Source organism: Arachis ipaensis, chromosome B09 (genome assembly GCF_000816755.2).
Source record: "Arachis ipaensis cultivar K30076 chromosome B09, Araip1.1, whole genome shotgun sequence".
Classification (NCBI taxonomy): domain Eukaryota; kingdom Viridiplantae; phylum Streptophyta; class Magnoliopsida; order Fabales; family Fabaceae; genus Arachis; species Arachis ipaensis.
Window position 1 is genome coordinate 89,515,192 of NC_029793.2, and position 7,576 is coordinate 89,522,767.

General features: G+C 31.5%; 1 long non-coding RNA gene across 1 annotated transcript; it reads right to left on the reverse strand.

Moving 5' to 3' along the window:
- LOC110266692 lies at positions 1,275–2,738 on the reverse strand. The gene is made up of 2 exons (XR_002354179.1): positions 2,445–2,738; positions 1,275–1,551 (listed from the first exon to the last, which is right to left on the reverse strand). It is a non-coding gene; the product is annotated as an uncharacterized LOC110266692 (long non-coding RNA).

Sequence of the window (7,576 nt, forward strand, 5' to 3'; positions counted from 1 at the left end):
GAATCTGGGTATACAATAATTGTAAGCTAAATATATGTTTTATCAAATTAAAAAAAGTCTGTACAATATGATTTTCATATGTGCTTTATGATAATAAAGATGGAGCTATAAACACAATCCAAAATCATTCCATAATCTATTATAATAAACTTAGCACCAAAGTATGATTGTTTGTGCTGTGCAATAGCAAAATAATATGTCTCTAAATTGTCGGTTGTCTAACTTATATACCAGCAAATTCATTTACAACTATTAAGGAACCAAAAGATAATTAATTGAGTTCATAAGATACATATGACTCTTCACTTATAGACCAACAAAATACATGAGTCTTCACTTGGTGCTTTTAATCCATTAATAAATCTTCTCAAGTGTTAGTTGGAGACCTAAAATCAGGTGTTGGCATGAAGGTAAACAAGCTGCTAGATGCCCCTGAGGTAGCTGGTCCAAGTGGCTCTAAATGATTTTGAGTGGGTGGTATTGGCGGCCTTACAATAGTTTGCTTCATTCGAAACCCAACAGGAGGTTTGGAAATTTGCTATATAGCCTGCACAAGATAGAAGAACCATTTCAGCACAAAAAATTAGCAAGACAAAAGTCACCAAATACAATCCTATACTCACAGGTCCATCATTAGGAGGTGCAGATTGAGATAAATCAATCTCTTCACCAAAATTTACATTGGGCGAGGCTTTCAGTTTGGCATTTTTTTCTTATTCTTTTTTTGCCTTTGCCTGGAAATGATGATGCAAATATAACATAGATTCAGCAATTTGCAATTAACAACACATAATAGACCTAGCAGAATTAACATAATTAAAAAAAAAACAGAATACGCAAAATAACAAATACAACCATTGGATCATGTTGTTGTCCTGGCTTGTTTGTTGCTGCTCCAACAGAAGTTTCTGATTGAGTCTTGCTTTCCTTCTTTGTCTTTTTAGTCTTTGACTGCTAATTTGGATCCTTAGGTGCACCTTTGCAAGTCTTGTGATAATGACCTTTCTCTCCACACTTACTACAAGTTACTTGGTGCGATCCCCTAACTTTATTTCCAATCACCATTTCGATAGGAGCTTTCATCCTCCTAAGTTTTGGCCGGCCAGCTGGACGTACGATTGGGGGAGGGAGGATTCCTTGACAATCTGTGGGGATCCAATATTCTTCACTGTTTACTGGTTGGATCCAATATTCCTGACCTAAATCCTCGTTAACATAGCAAGGCTCACCAACTGGGTGTTCAAAGTATAAATTAAATTCTAAATAGTCATTCGCCAATAAACTGTTTCTCAAATCATTTATCTCAGAATCTTTCTTAATCACATGCAGACCAAATTCTAAATTTCGAGCTGTGGGTTCTAACCAGTACATTACAGCATAATCAGCATACCCTAAACTCTTTAGTAGTTCTTCTAGATAAAAAAAGTTCACTAAATCTAAGTCCATTGGAGAAAATTTATGTACCTTTCCATCCAAATACTTCAACACCCTATTACTATCCTTTCCAAGTCTCCCACCATGGTGAAACACGAGTACTACAAAGTTAGACATCTGCAGCACCAATAAAAGACAAATTCAGCAACAATAACAATAGGTAATACATAAATATATTTAAAAATAATGTAGATTATTTAGTAATTTTAATATAGATTATATATCAATTTATCAAATTTTCATGTAGATTATATATCAATTTATCAAATTTTAATACATGGATAGACAAATTTTAATGTAGATTATTCACTAAACATAATAATGTGAATTATATATCAATTTATCTAAAATTTAGATAAATTAGTTCATACTAATGGAATATTTTTGTGTGTGCATATATGTGGTGGAGCAAAGAAAAATATCATATTCTTCTTAGGTAAGATTCAAAACAGACACAATATTGCATTTCAATATACTACTTAGTAAATTAGTAAATTTGCTTTACTAAATTAGTATATTTGCAGTGTGTAGTAAAGGCCATATCTTAATAAATAATGATTAAACCTTGAGGCTTTGAATCATAACATGGTCAGAAAATTTATGATCACTAAATAGTTTTCATGAGCTAGTACACGTATATGCAGTAGCAACACACAAATTCAGGATCCCAACTCAAAGCACACAATTTTTATCAGCCTCCGATCACATTAATTGTATTCTACACCAGTCGACAACATAAGCGAATCCATTGAAAACTCAGAGGGAGCAGGAACACTGAATGATTTTCTTTTGTAAATACATAAGTTTTTCGGTCAAAATATATAGAGCATATTTGTTGTTATTGAATCCTAAGCCATGTTCTAATTCAACCCTTCATGCAAAATTTGAATATAAACAATACTTTAAATCATAAGTTTCAAAGTATGTTCAATGGCAGAAAGTGTGAATAAAATCACCTTCAATTTGATCATACACATGCAATGGCAGAGAGAGTGAGTAACGAAGCATACTTCTAAACAGACAGTTCTTCCGTCACGACGCCGTCAAAACGCCGTCAATAGCTCTGTTGGGACCAATGTCTTCCTCCAAGCAAGTGTCTTCAACGAATTTTGGAAGGGAGGGCATTAGGATTTTTTGTAATTCTAGAGAGTAAAAGAGGAGTTCTGTGTCATCACATATGAAACTTGTTTATTTTTAATGGAATTGTTAGGGGCGGGTTGGATGGCCCATTAATCTGCCTATCCAGGTTGGCATTTAACTGACACATCATTAACTTAACGTGCCACGTTGGTATAGTCAATCAGCTCTAGAGACAAATTATTAACGGAAGGGCTAACTTGTCTAACGGAGTTAAAAAAATAGGGGTCGGATAGGAGTTTTTTTTTCCTAGGGGCCTCGTCTTTTTATGTTATTGTCAGGGGTCGTTTTGGATTTTTTTTTCTTGAAAAATTTAAAGAGTGTATTAATGATTAATTTGAAAAATTTAGAGGGTGTAATAACACTATAGCATCAATCATGGTGAAGAATTGGAAGTGCATATTCTTCCATGCATTGAGTGCTCTATGGCATTGTTCCTTTCCGCTGTTTTCATTTCTTGTAACCATTAAAACCACCGCATCGCTTCCTCCTCATACTGCCGCCGCACGAGCCACCGTTTGAACCAACGTATCGCTTCATCCTCGATCCACCGACGTGATTGCCGCATTTGGAACCACCCCGTCGGTGTCTCATCATTTCGCTGCCATACGAGCCGTCCTTCTTCGTTGGACATAGTCGCCTCCACTGCCGCGGGATCTGCACCGCCGAACACCATTGCGGCCTCCATCCATTGCGACGTAGCCACCGCCGGGTTCCCATTCGCGACACACGATCAACTATTCCGATCCATGGCGACTCCTCCACTTGCAATGCGCGACTTCCGTAGCTTCCTCCTCGCAACGCGCCACCACGAGTCCCCCACCAAACGCCGTTCAAGACGTCGTCACCGGCCACCCTGCGGTCTTCTCCTCCTCCTATTTAGCTTTGATAATTCTTTTAACTAGTTTTTTTTATTCTTTTTCCTAAATTTCGGACGATTCTTTTTATTAGTTTTGGATGATTCTTTTTCCTATGTTTTGTATATTTTTTTTTAGGATTTGGATGATTCTTTTTCATATGTTTTGTATATTTTTTTCTTAGGATTTGAATGATTCTTTATCTTATATTTTGGTGTGATTTTTTTTTTTTGGAATTTCAAAATTTTTTTTAGAAAGAAGAATTCGGGTTTGTGTAATAAATGGTAAAAGATAAANAATTGTCTATATAACCTAAAATATATTATAAAAAATACATCATAGTTTTGAGTGGAATAAAACAAACAAATTAAAACACTGAAAAATATGATGTTAATCATTGAATGTCAAAGAAGAAATTATAGAAAAAGACTTTTACCATTAATAACTAACTTTTTTTACTTGTTATGTTATTAGACTACTCAATAAGTTGGTTTTTAATAGTTTATGTTTGTGGTTTGTTGTTGGTTACTCGTTGAAATCAACCATAAAGAATTATTTATTTTTCTATTTTAAAATTAAAATTTATATTAGATATAATATTTAAAATGAGATCAATATTAATAAAAGGAGACTATATTACTTTGAACAAACACTAATTAAATATTGTGACTTGTATAACCTGTTAAATGAAATAATTAAAAATGATTAGGGCTGAAAACCAATCGGATCAGATATGACCAAAATCTCGATGCAGTTCACACTTAATTTATCAGATCAGATCTAATATCTGCGTTTTTAAGCTCGGATCCGATCCGTACATTTACAGATCGGATATGGGATATATTCGTAAAATATAAAAATATTTTTAAAAGCTTATTTTATTAAAAAATTAACAAAATTCTTTTTTTAACATGTTTACTCCTAAAATATTATTAAACATATTTTTTTTAAATAATAAAAATAAATAATACAACATATATGATAATTATTAATTAAAATTAAAAAAATATTTATTTATATATTTATTTTTTGTGAATCTACGGATATGCAGATAGGTACCTGAAATTTGCAATTTAATTCTATTAGTGTGCAAATTGAATACAGTCTGATCTAATAATTTTACGAATCGAATTAATATACGTAATTTTTTAATCGAATTCAGATAAATGTTACGAATATACGAATTGAATCTGATATATAAATATTCCTAAAAATAATATAAAATTTACATTAACTTGAGACCAAACATTAGCTCATATTGAGTCTCAAATTAATTTTTTATGATATATAATTATATAAATACTTATTGACCGAAATACATAGGTCCAATTCGTTCAGAGCATACGCGAAATGAAATCGTCCTCCATTTCTCACGAACCATAAGCGAAATGGAAAAAAGGTGCAGCAATCCATTTTGTGCAGGCCACTTGAAATGGAAGGAAGGTTGTTGCCGCCCATTTCATGCGTACGAATAGGAGTATAGCACTAACAAACCACAATAATAGCAAACCAATCATATCTTAAGATTTTCTTTTATGAATAAACATACATTTGTTTAAAAGAATTTAAAAAAAAAATAAATAAGTTATTCACTTTTTAGTTCGTAAATATTTAAGTTTTTGAAAATTTAAAATTATATTTAAATTTTTGATTTTTTTAAAATTTAAATATATTAATTGTTGGTTTTAATTTGTCTCATATTAAAAATTTTTTCACATCACACGTAAGAATGTTTTTAAAATGGAATAAATTAAACTCAGAGATCGATATGTCCAAATTTTAAAAAGATAAAAAATTTAAATATATTTTTAAATCTTCAAAAATTTACCACCAAAAGATTAAAAAATTATTTGTCATTCCCTCAAAAATTTATTTATAAAGATAATAGCCACATCTCAATCTATAACGCACTGCGCTTCGCGTTCCTCCTCCTCCTCTTCCTTTGCGTTTCTCCTCCTTTTTCTTCGCGTGTTTTATCTTTATGGTCGTTTTTTTATTACTATTGTTGTTGCTGCATTTTTTCCTTCATTTTCTTTCTATTGATTTTGCAACATTATGTATTTTTTTTTCTCTGTTTGATTTTTTCCTCCCAAGAAGAATTATGAAAATATGAAATAAGAAGATGAAGAAGAAGAAGAAGCAACAGAAGATAAGAAGGAGGAAGAGAAAGAGTTTTGAATTATGCAGAACTTCTCAGCACACATACATCGAAAATTCTTAAACAATACACCCAAATATCTTTGTGTTATACCCAAATATCTTCGTGTTACACCCAAATTTGCTGCAAATACAGAAAAGTGTTTCCTCTAATGCTGCATTTTCTTTTTCTTCCTTTTTTTCTTATTTCTTTTTTTCTTTTAGTTGAACGAATGTAAGTTCATCCTCTTCCAAGTAATTTTGTATCATTATATGTTTCTTCTTCTACTTTGTTTGATTTTTCTATTCTTGTTAAAAGAGTAAAGCAAGAAGAAATTTGAGAAGATAAAACAAGAAAAAAAAGATGAATAAAAAAAGAAGAAGAAGAAGAAGATGATGATGATGAAAAAGAAGAAGAAGAAGCGACAGAAGATGAGGAGGAGGGAGAAGAAGAGTTTTGAATTATGCAGAACTTATCAGCATACATACACAAAAAATTTTTAAAGAATACACCCAAATATCTTTGTATTACACCCAAATACAAAAAAATATTTTCTTTAATGCAGAACTTTTATATTACATTCAATTCAAACCATCAACGATGAACAACAATTTTCACAAACAAAAATAACATTATTCACCTACAGAATAATAAACTACAAACGAAAATATTAACTAGAATCGAACCATATCTCGGCCACTTGATTGGATTCAAAATAATCAATTTCATTTTGGTTCAATTGTCAATCTGAACTTGAATTATTCATTATCTTCAACAACAAGATAACTGATGATAGAGGAGAATGAGGAAAAGGAAGGAAGAGAAGAAATTTCAACGAAAAAAGAAGGAGGAAGAAGAGGAGGAGGTGGTGTTGGTGAAAGAGTAAAACAAGAAGAAACTTGAGAAGGTAAAACAAAAAGGAAAAGATGAATAAGAAAAAAAGAAGAAGAAAATGATGATGATGATGAAAAAAAGAAGAAGCAGTAGCAGAAGATGAGAAGAAGGGAAAAGAAGAATTTTGAATTATGCAAAACTTATCAGTACACATACACCAAAAATTCTTAAAGAAAACACCCAAATATCTTCGTGTTACACCTAAATATTTTCGTGTTACACCCAAATTTGCTATAAATAAAAAAAAGTGTTTCTTCAAATGCTGCATTTTTTCTTCTTCTTTTTTTCCTTATTTATTTATTTCTTTTAGTTGAATGAATGTAAATTCATCATCTTCCAAGTAATTTTGTACCATTATGTGTTTCTTCTTCTTCTTTGTTTGATTTTTTTTGTTTTTATTCTTGTTAAAAGAGTAAAATAAGAAAAAATTTGAGATGAATAAAAAAAAAAGATGATGATAATGATGATAATAAAAAAGAAGAAGAAGAAGCAGCAGAAGATGAAGAGGAGGGAGAAGAAGAGTTTTGAATTATGCAAAATTTATCAGCACACATACACAAAAAATTCTTAAAGAATACACCCAAATATCTTCGTGTTACACCCAAATTTACTGCAAATACAGAAAAATATTTTCTTTAATAGCGAACTTTTACATTACATTCAATTCAAATAATCAACGATGAAACAGTATTCACCTACAGAATCATAAACTACTAACGAAAAAATTAACTAGAATCGAACCACATCTCAGCTACTTGATTGGATTCAAAACAATAATCAATTTCGTTTTGGTTCAATTAATAATCTGAAGTTGAGTTATTCATTATCTTCAACAACGAGATAAGGAGGAGAAGGAGGAAAAGGAAAGAGGAGAAGAAATTTCAATGAAAAAGAAGGAGGAAGAGGAGGAGGAGGAGGAGGTGATGGTGTTGGTGACGACGATAACGAAAGAGAAGAAGAAGAACGTGCAGTAATGGCACGAAGAAGAACATGCACGCATTGATTGAAATTTGTTAAATTAAGAAGCGCGTGAAATATGCGTGCGTAAGACGTGCATGTGAGAATAATTTAGGGAAAAATGACTTATATGAACTTGTATAGTAAAATAGCTTGTATG